The sequence below is a fragment of the Vulpes vulpes genome, chromosome 7 (assembly GCF_048418805.1).
Source record: "Vulpes vulpes isolate BD-2025 chromosome 7, VulVul3, whole genome shotgun sequence".
Classification (NCBI taxonomy): Eukaryota; Metazoa; Chordata; class Mammalia; order Carnivora; family Canidae; genus Vulpes; species Vulpes vulpes.
Genome location: NC_132786.1, coordinates 31,507,248 through 31,525,536, shown reverse-complemented (window position 1 = coordinate 31,525,536; position 18,289 = coordinate 31,507,248). Strand labels below are relative to the sequence as shown.

Genomic DNA, 18,289 nt, shown 5'->3' with positions numbered 1-18,289 from the left:
AAATTCACTAAAATATCCTGTACCCATTCATATCCTGATATGAAACACTAAATATTTTAAATATTTAAAGTCAGTGTTTCCACAAACACTAAATATTTTTAAAACAGGTAGCTAATATAATTCTGATACAAGGTAAATGCTTTTTACTTTAAATACTATTTGAAACTCTCAATTACTTTCATATATTTTAATGTAACAAAACTTTATCCTCTTAGTAAACATTCAGAATAGTTTTGCATTCCTTTTGGTTTCACAAGTTAGAAATTATAAGTCTCAGGTTAAAACTGGTATTTACAAAGTAAGCAGTATTCTGACACATATAAATTAGGTTTCATACAAGTTTTCTTTAAATCACTCAGTATTTTGTCCAGTGTTTCTCTTTGTTATTACAAAATAACAAAATCTTATTGCAAATATTCAAAATATAAAAGTAAAAAGGCCTGCCTATACCTCCCCCTCCATCATTCCCATTCTTCTGTCATGGATAACCACTGTAAATACTTTGATGAGTATTCTTCCAAATCTTTATATATATTTACATATAAAGTTTTTAAAATGGGTTTATTCTGTAATTTGCTTATTCAATTTAACTATATATCCTAGAGGGCAGCTCTGGTGGCTCAGCGGTTTAGCGCCACCTTTCAGCACAGCACAGGGCATGATCCTGGAGACCAGGGATCGAGTCCCACATCAGGTTCCTTGCATGGAGCCTGCTTCTCCCTCTGCCTGTGTCTCTGCCTCTATCTCTCTCTCTGTGTCTCTCGTGAATAAATAAATAAAATATTAAAAAATATATATCCTAGATATATTTCTATATCCTCATGTATAATTTTCAAAAATACTTTATTATTTAAATAGTTACACAGTAAACCACTGTGGTATCTATACCACAGTGTATGTACTTAACCATTTGTATACTGACAATCATTCAGCTGCTCACAATTGTTTGAAATTATAAATAGGTCTATAAGAAACTTTCTTGAAACTAGATCTTTGTGGATGTATGTATTCCTATTGGACAGATTTGAAATTTTGATAGATACAGCAAAACTGTTCTATAGGCGGTACTATATCAATTTACCCTCATGCCAATAGCACATGAGGAAGCCTGATTCTCTATACCCTTGTCAGTATTTAGCTATTTTTAACTAGGGGCATAAATAGAATCATCTGGGATAGTTTTACAAAATACATGTCAATCAAGGTCTATCTACTGATGAATCTCATTCAATAAATCTGTGGTGAGGTCCAGAGTATGAGTATTTTAAGACCACATTCCAGCTGATTCTGATGCACCCTCTTAGTTGGGTCACTGCATTACAATCTTTGCATTGTAGTTACTGCTTTATACTCTTATGATTATTGGACCTACTCTAGAAGGTGCTTAAAGATGCTCACATTATGTAACAATGTTGGAATATAGATAAGCCTCTGTTAGGAAACACTCTAAGATCACTCTGTGTTGTTATAAAGTTTGACAAGCCCACATCTTGAGACAGGATTAATGGACAGTTCAGATATTATTTTGATAATCTCATAAATATTTCTTCTAGAAGGCTCTAAGGCAGAAAATATTTCCCTACTGGACTGAGTTTGATGAACTGGGTTTAGCTGCTTGAAATACTGTGAAGAAGGACTGTGAGACTACATCCAGTTCGAGTCTATGACCAATTAATAATGTCTACCATCTTGATTCCAGTAGGATTTACCATAATGATAAAGCATGTAATGCAAAACAACAAAGAAAAGAAGGAAATGATTGCTGACAATACAGTTTTAAAGGTATATCCGATTAAACAGCTGCTGTTTACACTATTAGCAAGTGGAAAGAATTTCAGAAGTTCTAGAATTGCAAACAAATGAGTACAAGAGCATACAGGAAATCAAACTATCCATACCACTCTATAGTGGAAAGAGATACAGAGGGGTGTTAGCACTCTTTATTTTTTAGCATTTATTCTGGGTCAAGGACTTTATACATTATCTCATTTAATCCTCATAACAACTCCGCAGGATAAGTATGGTGACTCCTGGTTCACAGGTAAAAGAAACTGAGCTTCAGAGGGGTTAGGTGCCTTGCTTAAATCATATAGCAAAGGGGGCAGAATTACTATCTGAATCTAAGTATGTCTGACTCTATAGTCTGTGATTTTTCACGTTACCACTTCCACTTCACTCAGCCATAACTTCCGAGAGAATTCAGTTCTTTTGTTCATGTACCTTATTCCTGATGACTGCCAAAATAACACTTAACTATTCCATAATAACCACCACTAACACCTAAATAGCACTTAGTATGTACCAGTATGTACTTAGTGCTTAGTGCTTAGTGCTTAGTATGTACTAAGTGCTTCACATATGGTACTACATTCAATCCTCCCAACAACCTTCAGGTGAGATGTTAATATTAGTTCCCATTACAGACCAGGAAATAGAAGTACACCAAGGTTAAATGATTTACTCAAGCGCACAAGGCTAGTCATTAATCAACAGAGCTGGGATCTGATCTACAGTCTGGTTTCAGAGTTGGTGATGCTAACCAACATAACATACTGATAATGCTGATAAATATTAGGAACCACTTCTTTATGCATGGCTGAAGAGTTGAAACATCACCTTAATTTGACCCTTGCAAAAATGCATAGCTCACAGACATAGAACTGGATGTTCTAAAACTCTGTAAACAAACACAGGCAACTATACAGGTGGAATTCAAAAGTTCTTCAAACCTCCAACTCAGGCAAGTTAAATACTGACATTTGACAAGATGCAACCTGTGTTTTTGGGCCTTAAAACTGTCATATACAAGATCAGCTTCCAGATTAGTCTCCCAAATTATAGTCTACAGAGGTTTTCATGCATATGTATTCAGAGACTATGGCTTCTGATGTTTCTGATTTAGTTCCAAATACAAACTTTTAAGAAGTCTGGTATTTTTCCCTCTTTTCTTCTCTAGCCCTAGAACCAAATATTTTAGTTTGAACTGAGAAAAGAAATAACACTACCATCTTACAATTATAGAATATTTTCAATGCATTCTTATTTGATCCTCAAAACAATTCTGTAAGGCTGACAGAGTAGGTGTTAGCTTAATTTTTTAGATAACTAGATTTAATACTTGAGATGCTAAATTTTCCAAGACTATAAAGCTCATTAATGATTAAATCTGAAAAAGAATCAATCTCTTGCCTTCTTTCTAATCCTGCCTCTTTACAACATCTAACTGCCAGAGAATATCCAGCTACCCAAAGACAACCATACTATGAGTGTCATATGTTCAAAACTAAATGAACTGTCCTTTCCCTAACTCAGTTTTCCTTTCAGACTACCCCAGATTTGTCATTGCTTCCACCATTTTTCTAGCTTCCTAGGCTAGAAGCCTCATGTTGCCTGGGTGGCTGGTTCTTCCCCCTCTGTGAAGCCATAAAGTGAAGCACTGAACAAATCTTGTACGTTCTTTTATTGAAATTTCTGATTTCTTCTTGATCCATGTCAGGCCAGGCCCTCAGCACCTTAATCCTGAACTATGACAACTGATTTTCTAGATATTTATAATCTTTAATTTCTTCCTGCACAGCAGTTGGAAGATGTGTCCTTAAGCCAAACTTTGATGAATCTATTCCCATCCTAAGAAACTCTAAAGCTCCATATTATATACCAAGCCCCTTCTAAGACTTTCAGTCTTCCATAATCCGACTTTCCTACCAACTCAAATTGTATATGCACAAATAAACTTTTCTGAGCATCCACTGGTCCAAATAATTGTAGATGTGGCCTTGCTAACATATTACACTTTGTTTAATCCTAAGAAGCAAAGTATTATTGCCATGTTACAGAAGTGAAGAAATGGCACTCAAATAGACCAAGTGATCTGCCTTTAATCACATAGTCAACAGAAGTTGAATAAAATGGTGAAATTCAGATCTTGTAACTCAATACAGTGCTCTTTATATGGCAGCTGCCACCCCACCTGCAAATTATCCATGCTTTGCATTTTTTCCCCAATATGTTCCATAGCTGCAAATCAAATACACATCTGACAGCTTCTCTTGTATCTCACAAACATCTTGAAATACCTAATAATGAATTTAGTTCCTATTCACTTACATGTGTCCTTCCTCCAGCCCTTCCTACAAGGAAAAAAAGAAATCTCCATCTATCAGTTGTCCAAGCCAAAAACCTGGGACTATGATAAATCCCCTACCTTCACTCCTGCTCTTACCCAATGTATTAGTAAGCTCCTAGAGTATCTCCAAAGCATACATCTCATATTTGTCTATTTCATTCCATATCTTTTCTTCTTCCCACTAGTCCAAGCCCCTCACTTAGTCTATTCCATAGTTACCTTCTCAGTCTTCATGCTTCTCCTGCCTATGATCTATTTGCCCATATAACAACCACTTTTTAACAATTAACCCAATCATTTACTCCTCAAAACATGGCAAGAAAAATGAATTATTGTTATACTCAACAACATAGAGGGCTCTCAAAGTGTCATTCTGAGTGAAAGAAGCCAGACACAATGATTCCATTTATATAGTACACAGTGTGATTTCATTTATATAAGGTTCAAAAAAACAGGATAAAGTTAAAATTAACTCTATGGAGGGACGCCTGGGTGGCTCAGTCAGTTAAGCATCTGACTTTGGCTTAGGTCATGATCTTTCAGGGTCCTGGGATCAAGCCATGAGTCTGGTGCTCTGCCCAGCAGGGAGTTGGCTTGAGGATTTGCTCTCTCCCTGTGCCCCTCCCTCTGCTTATGCAAGTGCTCTCTCTCTCAAATAAACAGACAAACTGTGGAGACATCTGTCACAACAGTACTTACTGGAAGTGGGGGAGCAGGCTATAACACTGGATAAGACCATAAGGGAGGTTTCTGAGCTGCTGGTTATATTTAATGTATTGATCTACATAGTAGTTACATAGTCTTAAGCAAAAACCAAAGAACAAACCTTCAGTGCTCTCCCAATGCACTCAAATAAAATCCAGACTATTTATCATGCCCAGCAAGTTCCTGCATAGTCAGACCTCATTTTACATTTCCAAAATTATTTACCAATACTCTGCTGCAAGCACCACAATCCAGCCACATTGGCTTCTTTTCAGTTTCTCAGATGTGTCAACTTCATCTTTGCAAACAGGATTTTCACATATGCTACTCCAGCTACCTGAACACACACATAATCCCTCCAAGAGGCCTTCTGAGATCCCATGCTCATTCTATTGACTAAGCCAATTTTTCTCCTTATAGCATTTACCATAATATATGTCACACAAATATGTGTTTAGCTTCTTATTGTCTGTCTCTCTTACTCGATTACATGCTCTACAAAGGCAGAGATGGGGAGAGACCATGTATGCCTTACTCAATATTGCTCAATTAATAAATGAAAGAAACAGTCCCTGTCCTCTAAGGGCTTATAACTAGTATACCTCCATTTACCTGCCATATTTCTGGGGATATTACCCTACAGTATAACTTTACTCACCCACTAATTCCTTGTTTGTTAAAAATGTGTTATGCCCATTATAAAAAGTAATAAATAAATATTTACAATATTGATACCCATAGTTACATGATCAATTGATCTACCACAAAGGTGGTTATTCAAGGGGAGAGGACAGTATTTTCAACAAATGGGGCTGGAACAATTGACTAGATAATGGTACAGAACCCTTATACACAAAAATAACTAAATTAGTTCATAAAACTAATACTAAAGTCAACATGATAAAACTTCTAGAATAAAAACAGGGACAAAATACAACACTGAGTTAGGGAAAAATTTTCTTAAATATCATGCACTATGAAAGAAAATAATTGACAAAATGGACTTCAAAATGTAAAACTTTTGCTTTTCAAAGGACACAGTTAAAAAAAAAAAAAGGTAATTTAAAGTGATAGCCGTGAGAACAGGGAAAGATGGCAAAGTAGGAAGATCCTGAGCTCCCGTTCTGCCACAGACACATCAGGACAACTACATGTCATGCAACTCACTCTGAAAACAACCTGAAGACTAGCAGAACAGATCATCCACAGCTAAAGACATAAAGAAAAGGCCACAATGAGAAGGGTCGGAGGGGCAGACACATGGTTGGGAATCAAACCCCTGGTGCAGGGACCTACAAGTGGGAGGGATATCTAGGCACAGAGGTGCAACCTGAGGAGGGGATCAAGCCCCACACTGGGGACCCCTGGCCTTGGGGTTGTACACTAGGAAGACAAACTCCCATAATGTCTGGCTTTGAAAATCCTGAGCTAACTCTCAGAGATCCAGAGGGCTACAGAAAATCAAGACTTTGTTCTTAAAGGGCCAGCACTAGGTCACTTGGTTTGATGCTGCATAGCAGCATCAGTTTGAAAATGCCTAGGTTATAGTGAAGGAGATTTATTGAGATTTTGGACATATGCTGGAGACACAGGGATCTGTGACAGCTTTCTCCAGGAATGGAACTGCTGGTGAGCCATTTTTCTTGCCCTCCTTCAGCCTAGTTGGCTGGACACCTGCATGAGCCAGGCCTGATGCTCTCCATCTACCCTGCTGATACCACTGGCTGGCTCTGGAGTTCCCCTGTGGACCTACCCCATCCAACCCACTCATCCCAGCAGGGGCCCCTCCAGAGCAGCTCCTACCCCAACAAACCCACAGGCAGCTTCCACCTGGAGCAACACCTCGCAAAAGGACTACTACCCCACCACACTCTGCAGGCAGCCCTGATCCAGGATCAGTGCCCCTTCATTTTTTTTTTTTTAAAGATTTTATTTTTATTTATTCTTGAGAGATAGGAGAGACAGAGCCAAAGACACAGGCAGAGACAGAGCCAGAGACACAGGCAGAGGGAGAAGCAGGCTCCATGCACCGGGAGCCCGACGTGGGATTCGATCCCGGGTCTCCAGGATCGCGCCCTGGGCCAAAGGCAGGCGCCAAACCGCTGCGCCACCCAGGGATCCCTGGGATCAGTGCCCCTTCAAAGTGACTTCTGCCCCAGGGAAGGGGGTGAGCCAGCTCTGCCCACTAGCACCCCACAGCAGTTGTGGTCAGGCCTCTCAGCCAGCTTTGCAGGGGGCCAGCTCAACCCACTGCATGTCTTCAGCACCTACAGTCAAACTTCTCAGTCAGCTGTGCTGGGACTGACTACACCACAACCAGAAAGCTTAAGGGACAGCCCTGTTGAGGGTCAGCCCTGCCCACCAGTGCATCTGCAATGGTCATGGCTGGTTACTGCTGACAGCTGGACTTAGGGACAGCCCCGCCCACCAACTGCACACCCATAGCAATGAGGGCCCAGTCACAACAGGAGGACATATGCAGCCCAAACAGGGGACAACTCTGGAGCACCTGGTTCTGGTGAAAAGGGCGACTCACTATAGAATGTCTTCCAAATAAGGCAATTACTTTTAAGACCAGGAGACATAAATGACATACCCTAAATACACTGAAACAAGCACAGAGAGTCAGACAAAACAGAAGACAGAGGAATATGTTCCAAATAGAAGACTAAGACAAAATCTCCAAAAAAGAATAAAACAAAATACAGATAAGAAATCTATCTGATAAAGAGTTCAAACTAATGGTCATAAAGATTCTAGCCAGACTTGAGAGAAAAGTGGATGAACTCAGTGAGAACTTCAACAAAGAGACAGAAAATATAAAAAAGAGCCAATCAGATCTGAAGAATATAATAACTGAAATGAAAAATCCTAGAGGGAGGCGTGCCTGGGTGCTCAATCAATTAAGAGTCTGCCATCAGTTCAGGTCATGATCCCAGGGTTCTGGGATTGAGCCCCCCCGTCAGGCTCCCTGTTTGGTGGGAGATCTGCTTCTCCCTTTCCCTCTGCCACTCTCCCCAGCTCAGTCTCTATCTCTCTCTCTCAGATAAATAAAATCTTAAAAAGAGAGAGAAAGAGCGAGAAATACTAGGAGGAGTCAACAACAGATTAAAGGAAGCAAAAGAACAGATCAGAGATCTGTAAGACAGGGCAGTGGATAGCACTCAAACTGAACAGCAAAAAAAAATTTCTTTAAATGAGGATAGGCTGGGGCACCTGGTTGGCTCAGCTGGAAGAATGTGTGGCTCATGATCTCAAGGTTGTGAATTCAAGCCCCATGTTGGGTGTAGAGATTACTTAAATAAATAAATAAAAACTTTTTTAAAATTAGGAAGGTTAAGGAACCAACAGAACAATATCAAGCACACTAACATTTACATTATAAGGAAAGAAGAAAGGAAGAAGAAGAAGGAAGAAGAAGAAGAAGAAGAAGAAGAAGAAGAAGAAGAAGAAGAAAGAAGAAGAAGAAGAAGAAGAAGAAGAAAAAGAAGAAGAAGAAGAAGAAGAAGAAGAAGAAGAAGAAGAAAGAAGAAAGAAAGAAAGAAAGAAAGAAAGAAAGAAAGAAGAAAGATAGAAGAAAGAAGAAAGAAAAAGAAAGAAAGAAAGAAGAAGAAGAAGAAGAAGAAGAAGAAGAAGAAGAAGAAAGAAGAAAGAAAGAAGAAAGAAAAAGAGAAAGAAAGAAAGAAAGAAAGAAAGAAAGAAAGAAGAAGAAGAAGAAGAAGAAGAAGAAGAAGAAGAAGAAGAAGAAAAGGGGCAAAGAACTTATTTGAAGAAATAACAGCTGAAAATTTCCCTAACCTGGAGAAAATAGACACTCAGGTCCAGAAAGCAAAGACACCCCCAAACAAGCTGGGCCCAAAGAGATCCACACCAAGATACACCGTTATTAAAATATTAAATATTAAAAATAGAGAATCTTAAAAGCAGCAAGAGAAAAGCATATAGTTATCTACAAGGAAACACCACAACATTATCCGCTGATTTTTCAGCAGAAACCTTACAAGCCAGAAGAGAGTGCATGATATAGTTAAAGTGCTGAAAGGAAAAAAACCTACATCCAAGAATACTCTCTCCAGAAAGGTTATATCACTCAGAATTGAAGAAGAGAGAGAGTTTCACTGACAAATAAAAGTTAATGGAATTCATCACCACTCAACTGATCTTACATGAAATTTTTTTTAAAGATTTTATTTATTTATTCATGAGAGATACAGAAAGAGAGAAGCAGAGAGACAGCCAGAGGGAGAAGCAGACTCCATACAGGGAGCCCAACATGGGACTCAATCCCAGGACTCCAGGATCATGCCCTGGGCTGAAGGCAAGCGCTAAACCGCTGGGCCACCCAGGGATCCCCTTACATGAAATATTAAAGGGGTGGTAGGGAGGAATGTTAAAGGGACTCCTTTAAGCAGGAAAAAGAAAGGCACTAACAGGAAGAAAATTATAAAAGGAATAAATTTCACTAGTAAAAGCAAATATAAGTAAAAGTAGTAAATAAATCACTTATAAAGCTAGTATGCAGATTAAAAGACAAAAGTAGCTAGGCACCTGGGTGGCTCAGTTGTTGAGCATCTGCCTTTGCCTCAGGTCCTGGGATCAAGTTCCACATCAGGCTTCCCACACGAGCCTCCTTCTCTCTGTGCCTATGTCTCTGCCTCTGTGTGCCTCTCATGAATAAAATAAATAAAATATTTTTTTAAAAAAAGACGAAAGTAGTAAAGTCAACTATACCTACAAAAATCAGTTAAGGGGTACAAAAAATAAAAAAAAAGATGTAAAATATGATGTTATATATATGACATGTGAAAGAGGGAGTAAAAAATGTAGCGCTCTTAGAATATGTTTGAATTTAAGCAACCATACACATAGGATGTTATTTATGAAACTCACAGTAAACACATACCAAAAAACTATAATCAATACACAAAAAAGAAACAGAAATCCAAGCATAACACTTAAGAAAGTCATCAAATCATGAAGAAAAAGAGCAAGAGAAAAAAGGAACAGAGAACTACAAAAAATAAAAGTGGAAAAAATGAACTAAATGGCAATAAGTACATACTTATCAATAATTACTTTAAACATAAATGGACTAACTGCTCCAAAAGACACAGGGTAACCGAATGGATAAAAAACAAAACCTATCTCTACACTGTCTACAAGAGGCTCTCACTTAAGACTCAAAGACACATACAGACTGAATATGAGTAACTGGAAAAAGATATTCCATACAAATGGAAAAAAGGAAAAGCTGGAGTAGTAATATTTCTATCAGACAAAACAGACCTCAAAATAAAGACTGCAATAAACAGTAAAAAGGGCATTACATAATGATAAAGGTATCAATCCAAAAAGAGAATATTACAATTGTAAATATTCAATGTACCAAACATAAAGCACCTAAATATATAAAACAAATATTAACAGACATAAAAGGAGAAATTTGACAGTAGCACAATAATAGTAGGGGATTCTAATTCCCCCATGTACATTAATAGGCAGATCATCCAGACAAAAATCAATAAGGAAACAGTGGCTTTGAGTGATACAATAAACCAGATGGACTTAACAGATATATACAGAACATTCCACCCAAAAAATACCAGAATACCCAAACAAGCCAGATCTTTTCAAGTGCACATAGAACATTCTCTAGGATAGATAACATGTTAGACCACAAAGCAGTCTCAATAAATTTAAGAAGACTGAAATATCAAGCATCTTTTCTGACCACAACAGTATAGAACTAGAAATCAATTACAAGAAAACAACTGCAAAAAACACAAACACACAAGAAGCTAAAGAACATACTACTAGTAAATAATCAATAGGTCAAGAAAGAAGTCAAAGAGGAAATCAAAAAACACCTGAAGACAAATTAAAATGGAAATATAATGGTTCAATAGAGGGAAAGTTAGAGCAAGACAGGCTTAGCAGCAGAAACAAAAATCTCAAATAGTCTAACCATACACCTAATGGAATTAGAAAAAGAAAAAGAAAAAGGAAAAGAAAAAGAAAAAGAAAAAGAAAAAGAAAAAGAAAAGAAAAAAGTTAGTAGAAAAAAAGAAGCAATAAAGATCAGGGCAGAAATAAATGAAATAAAAACTAAAAAAAAAAAAAAAGTAGAAAAGATCAATGACACTAAAAGCTGGCTCTTTGAAAAGATAAACAAGATTGATAAACTTTTAGCAAGACTCAATAAGAAGAGAACTCAAATAAATAATATCAGAAATGAAAGAGGAAAAGTTATAACCAACACTGAAGAAACACAAAGGATTATAAGAGGGGCAGCCGTTTAGCGCCACCTGCAGCCCAGGGCGTGATCCTGGAGACCAGGGCCCCTGCATGGAGCCTGCTTCTCCTCTGCCTGTGTCTCTGCCTCTCGCTCTGTGTCTCTCATGAATAAATAAAATAAAAAATCTTTTTAAAAAAAAGGATTATAAGAGACTACTATAAAAATTATATGGCAAACAAACTGGATAACTTAGAAGAAATGGATAGATTCCTAGGAACATACAATCTTCCACGACTGAATCAGGAAGAAAAGAAAATCTGAACAGATCAATTATGAGTAATGAAACTGAAATGGTAATCTAAAAACTTGCAACAAACAAAAGTCCATAACCACCAGGTGGCTTCACAGGTGAATTCTACCAAACATTTGAAGAAGACTTAATACCTATCCTTCTCAAACTATTTCAAAGAAATAGAAGAGGAAGGAATGCTTACAAATTCATTTTATCAGGCCAGCATTAGGCTGAGATCAAACCTAGACAAAGATACTACAGAAGAAAAAGAAGAAGAAAATGACAGACCAATAGCCCTGATGATCACAGATGCAAAATCCTCAACAAAAGGTTAGCATATAAAATTCAACAATACATTAAAAAGATCAGGGACGCCTGAGTGGCTCGGTGGTTGGGCATGTCTGCCTTCAGCCGGGGGCGTGAACCTAGAATCCAGGACAAAGTCCCGCTTCGGGTTCCCTGCATGGAGCCTGCTTCTCTCTCTGCCTGTGTCTCTCATAAATAAATAAAAATAAAATCTTAAAAAAAAAAATCATTCACTACAATCAAGTGAGATTTGTTCCAGAAATGCAAGGATGGTGCATTACGTACAAATCAGTCAACATGATACGTCACATTAAAATGAAGGATAAAAATCATAGGAACATCTCAACAGATGCAGAAAAGAATATGATCTTCATTCATGATAAAAACTCTCAACAAAGTGGGTATCAAGAGCACATACCTCAACATAATAAAGACAACATGTGAAAAACCTGCAGCTAACAACATATTAAATTATGAAAAGCTAAAAACTTTTCCTTTAAAATCAAGAACAAGACAAGGATGTCTACTCATGCCACTTTTATTCAATGCAGTTCTGAAGTCCTAGCCATAGCAATTAGGACAAGAAAAAGAAATAAAAGACATCTAACAAGGAAGAAGTAAAACTGTCATTATTTGCTGATGACAAAAAACCCAAATAATCTGATTAAAATAGGCAAGAGGACCTGAAGAGACATTTTTCCAAAGACAACATACAGATGGCCAACAGACACATGAAAAGATGCTCAACATCATTCTAATTATCTGGGAAATGCAAGTCAAAATCACAATAAGATATCACCTCACACCAGTCAGAATGTAAAAACAAGAAATAGTGTTAGTCATAATGTGGAGAAAAAGAAACATTTGTGCACTGTTGGTGAGAATGTAAACTGGTACAATTGCAATAGAAAACAGTATAGAGGGCAGCCTGGGTGGCTCAGTGGTTTAGCGTAGCATTCAGCCCAGGGCCTGAGCCTGGAGACCCAGGATCGAGTCCTGTGTTGTGCTCCCTGCATGGAGCTTGCTTCTCCCTCTGCCCGTCTCTCTCTCTCTCTCTCTTTTCTCTCTCTCATGAATAAATAAATAAAATCTTAAAAAAAAAGAAAACAGTATAGAGGTTCATAAAACTAAAAATAGATACGATACAAACCAGTAACATCACTCTGGGCCAAAGAAAATAAAAACACTGGCCTGGGTAGCTTAGTTGGTTAAGTGTCTGCCTTTGGCTCAGGTCATAATCCCGGAGTCCTAGGATCAAGCCCCACATTGGGCTTGATCACATGAATAAAGATGTGATATATATACCCAGTAAAATATCAGCCATAAAAAATAATGAAATCTTGCCATTTGGATAGATCTAGAGGATATTATGATAAGTGTGAAGTCAAAGACAAATACTATATGATTCCACTTATATGTGGTATCTAAAAAACACAAAATATGAGCAAACCAAAACAAAAAACAAAAAAACAAAACACAAACCTAACCAAAAAACCCAGAAACTGCTTATAAACACACAAACTACCGGTTCCCAGAGAGGCAGGGGGTGGGAGTATAGGCAAAACAGATGAAGAGGATTATTAGGTACAAACTTTCTTTTTTTTTTTTTTTTTTAAATTTTTATTTATTTATGATAGTCACACAGAGAGAGAGAGAGGCAGAGACACAGGCAGAGGGAGAAGCAGGCTCCATGCACTGGGAGCCTGACGTGGGATTCGATCCCGGGTCTCCAGGATCGTGCCCTGGGCCAAAGGCAGGCGCCAAACCGCTGCGCCACCCAGGGATCCCAGGTACAAACTTTCAATTGTAAAATAAGTAGGTCATGAGGATGAAAAGTACAACATAGGAAATATAGTCAATGATATTGTAATAAATTTGTATGGTAACAAATGGTAACTATACTTACTGTGAAGAGCATTTTATAATGTAAATAATTGTTATATCATTGCACTGTACACCTTAAACTAATATTTTATGTCAACTATACTTCATGGGATCCCTGGGTGGCGCAGTGGTTTAGCGCCTGCCTTTGGCCCAGGGCGCGATCCTGGAGACCCGGGATCGAATCCCACGTCGGGCTCCCGGTGCAAGGAGCCTGCTTCTCCCTCTGCCTGTGTCTCTGTCTCTCTCTCTCTCTCACTGTGTGCCTATCATAAATAAATAAAAATTAAAAAAAAATAATATTTTATGTCAACTATACTTCAATTTTAAAAAAAGGAAAAAAAAAGGTGCATTATAGGCAGGAAGAAAATATTTGCAAAACACATATCTTACAATTAACATCCTTTATTCTTACATTCTAGGAAATACAAAAAGATCCACTAAGGGTTTCTGGGCAAAAATGGGACAAGTGAATGACAGTTTAAATATTTGTTACTCCACAGATTACTAATTGCAAACAGAAACACTTACAATAGATCTGGCAGGCATTATTTTAAACAAGTGATTAAACATGGCATTACCAAAAGCGGGACAACCTGGCATTATGGGCCTCATCATGTGATTCATTAACACATCGTCATCTCCTAAGTATTCTTCCCAATGCTTAAACTAAATCTCACAATGAGGAAACAATCAGACAAATACAAAATATGGAACATTCTCTCAGGCAACTGGCCTGGGCTCTTCAAAAAAGCTAAAGTTATAAACGAACAAAAGATGGAAAGATTCTTCTAGATTTTAAGAGATTTAACAACCAATGTAATGCATGAACTGTGATGAAATCATAAATTTAAATACACAGGTAAAAAAATGTATTTTGGAGAAAACTTAGAATTTCTATGGACTGGCCATTAAAAAAAATGGAGCTATTCATTCTCAAGGGTATGATAACAGTATTTGGTTTATATAAGAATGTCCTTATTCTTAGGAGAGCCATGCTGAAATATTTCAAGTGCCATGGGAGCACAACTTTCAAATGTCTTGGGATTTAAAAAGTACATATAAAAAGAGGCAAAATGTTAACGACTGGCTAATCTAGGTGTTGACCGTAATACTCTTTTAACTTCCCTAAACCATAAAAGTAAAAAGTTGGGAAAAAACAAAATAACTTGGTTAGGGTTTGGAAGAAATTTTGAAAAGAAAAAGCTCAGCTTCTTAAAGTGGTAAAAGCCTGCATTAAAACTTGGCACCATGGCACCTGGCTGGCTCAGTTGGTAGAGCATGCAACTCTTGATCTCTGAGTTGTGAATTCAAGCCCTGCATTAGGCGTAGAGATTATTTAAAATCAAAACAAGACAAAACAAAAAACACTTGACACCATATTCTGACCAAGCCAAATGTTCTACATTGTTACCTTTTCTAGAAAGTCAAAGCATGAATAGAGCCATGCTTTTTCATATTATACCTCCAAATGATACAATAATATAGCCAAGAAAAGTTTTGATAATTTTTAAAAGAAAGACATTTTAGGACTATAAATTCTCCTATATAGTGATTTTTGTGTGCACTGGAGTCTGACAGCTAGGTTCCAAACAGCACACACACCAATTGATCTAAATAGTTAAGACCTTGAGACGCCTGGGTGGCTCAGCGGTTGAGTGTGGGCCTTTGGCTCCGGGCATGGCGTGATCCTGGGATCCGGGATCCAGTCCCACATCGGGCTCCTTGCAAGGATCCTGCTTCTCCCTCTACCTATGTCTCTGCCTCTCTCTCTTTGTGTCTCTCAAGAATAAATAAATAAATTTTTAAAAAATAAATAGTTAAGACCTTAACGAATTAAATGGCTCTCTAGCAAGCACTGTGGTTGAAAATATAGGCTCAGATCAAACTGCCAGGTTCAAAACCCAAATCTAAGGCTTATTAGCTACGTGACTTTGGCAACTTAATCACCCTAGATCTGTTTCCTTACCCAGAAACTGTTGATTTGTAATTGTCTACTTTATACAGAACTGTTGAAAGAATTAATAGTTAATCTGTGAGCAGTACTTTGGACAGTGCCTGGAGTATAGTTAGAGCTCGATACTTGTTGGCTATTATCATCAGTCAGTGTGATGTTGGGTACACAGAACTTGTGAAAAACCTGATCTCCGGCCTAAAGGCATTTACAATCTCTTTAGTATACTAGATGAGATTTTATGGGCAAGAGTCATAAAATAGTAAATAATGTGAACATGAATCAGAAGGTGACTAAGAATTAAATTGTGTAACCATCACAATTAAAACTGACATTTAAGAAGAACAATGTTCACTAGGCAAGGAGGCATTCGGGCCATGAAAGACAGGCAGGATTTGGAACTTAGGTGTTTTGCACCCTCTAATTTTAAAACCACTCGGTATAGGCCACCAAAAATCCTTACACCTTTATCCTTAATAAATCCCTAATAAAGATGGTATGTTTTAATTTTTTGTATTACTAAAATAAAAATAATAATGAAGGCTAACATTTGAGTGCTTATTATGTCAAACCATCCTCACTGCTTCACATTTATTTTTTACTCCTTTTTACTCCCTTTTGAGTAAATATGCCTATTTTACAAATGAAACACAAAGACCAGAATGACTAAGTAACTTGCTCATAGACAGACATCCTATAAATCAAAGCCTCTCTGTTCCACAGCGATCGCTCTTAACAAGTAAACTAATTTCTCAAAATCTCTAAGTATATAAATAGTAACAATAACAGCAAAAATACATTTTACACTTCACACGTCCCCAGTCTCACTCCCCAGAATTAAAGTTTGGTGGAAGAGGGGATCCCTGGGTGGCTCAGCGGTTTGGTGCCGGCCTTTGGCCCAGGGTATGATCCTGGAGTCTCGGGATTGGGTCCCACATCGGGCTCCCTGCATGGAGCTTGCTTCTCCCTCTGCCTGTGTCTCTGCATCTATCTGTGTCTCTCAACGAAAAAAAAAAAAAAGTTTGGTGGGAGACTAAATAATGGTACTTTGGCCAGCAGAGCACTCAAAAGCCCTCCAAGCGAGGTCTCTCTACCTAGGTCTCCAATCTCCAGTCACTTCTGTACACTAGTAATGTTAAACTACTGGGAATTAGTATACACACGATGATTTCGTACCACTGTGCCTTTACCAATGTAATCTCTGATACCTAATACCCCTTTTATACCTTTTTTTGCTTGACTTTTAACCATCTTCTGAGCTCGAAAAGCCATTTTCAATAAGTAGTCCCTTAAGCTCTAGGCTAGTCTGAGTAACTTTCCTTTATGTTCCTAAGATACACTATATATATATATATGTATATTCCTAAGATATACTATATATATATATATATATATATATATATATACCTCTTAAAATAACTCAGAAAACAATCTGTTTATGTGATTTTCTTTAAGAAATAGGAAGTAATTTTATTTATCCATGTGTCCCTAAAGAGCCGAAGTGAAGGCTAAGAGGTGGGGCTTAATGAGTATTTAAACTGAAATGTATAAACTCAAGGGAGTTATTACACATAAACAAAATGCTTTACACAGTTGTTGAGGATCTTTCCATGCAGAATATAAGAGAATATAAACAGGGTTATAGTCTCCACAGGTAATATCCTTGACAAAATTTGACTGATAACTGCTTACCTAGCCACTACAGATCATCCGTAGTTCTGGGCTAAACTTACCCAAAAGGCTTAAAGCCCCAAGGGACTGGAATGAAATCAAATCAATCTCCAGAGTCTATTAACCCAACAAAAGACCAAAAGATATAAAAAACTTCAAATAAGCATATTTACTTAAAACCCTAGAGTTATTAAAACTATAGATCTGAAATTCAGAATGTAGAAGGTCTCAAAAAACAATTTTCAGTCACAGTTAGTTGAATAGGCATGAATACCAATCTTAATTTTCTGAACTTATTCCAGTAATTACCAACCATCCTAAAACACAAAGCTACATGATATAAAACATTAGAAATGTTATGGCTAAAACAATAGGGGAATATAATGAATGTAATTTCTACAACACGGAGGAAGGGAATGGTCTTCCTTTATCCCAGGTAAACAAGGGATCCAGATGTTTTTTATGTGAAGTGTTGCAAGGAACATTTCTCAAGGTTTATGATAAACTCACAGTTTATATGTGTTTCTATAGTAACAGGAATGGAGTACACAATCTATAGTAATGAACCAGTAATGCTGGTTCTTGAAAACCGGGCATTTTTATTGTTTGGTAATTTCTGCAACAAAACGTTATTTAAAAAAAATTTTTAAACCTATAATGTTTAAAAATTAAGGGTAATTTTGTCCTGGAGCAAAAACTTGAAATGTAGTACATAAAAGCAAGCTTAAGTATACACTCTTTGGGGTATAACAAGAGAAAGCTACCAAATATACTGACATACTGATTTCTAACAAAATGATCACTCATGGGGGATCCCTGGGTGGCGCAGCGGTTTGGCGCCTGCCTTTGGCCCAGGGCGCGATCCTGGAGACCCGGGATCGAATCCCACATCGGGCTCCCGGTGCATGGAGCCTGCTTCTCCCTCTGCCTGTGTCTCTGCCTCTCTCTCTCTCTGTGACTATCATAAATAAATAAAAGTTAAAAAAAAAACAAAAACAAAAACAAAATGATCACTCATGTTTGACAATTAGATCTTGTATTTGAAATCAATTTAATACAAACACACATACTTGATCACCCCCCCCCAAAAAACCTCTTAACTATAACTCATACTTATTG

General features: G+C 37.5%; 1 protein-coding gene across 6 annotated transcripts in view; it reads right to left on the bottom strand.

The window, feature by feature from the left end:
- The window catches only part of NSD3 (nuclear receptor binding SET domain protein 3), a 120,379-nt gene that overhangs the window by 74,829 nt on the left and 27,261 nt on the right, over nt 1–18,289 (bottom strand). The window lies entirely within an intron of this gene.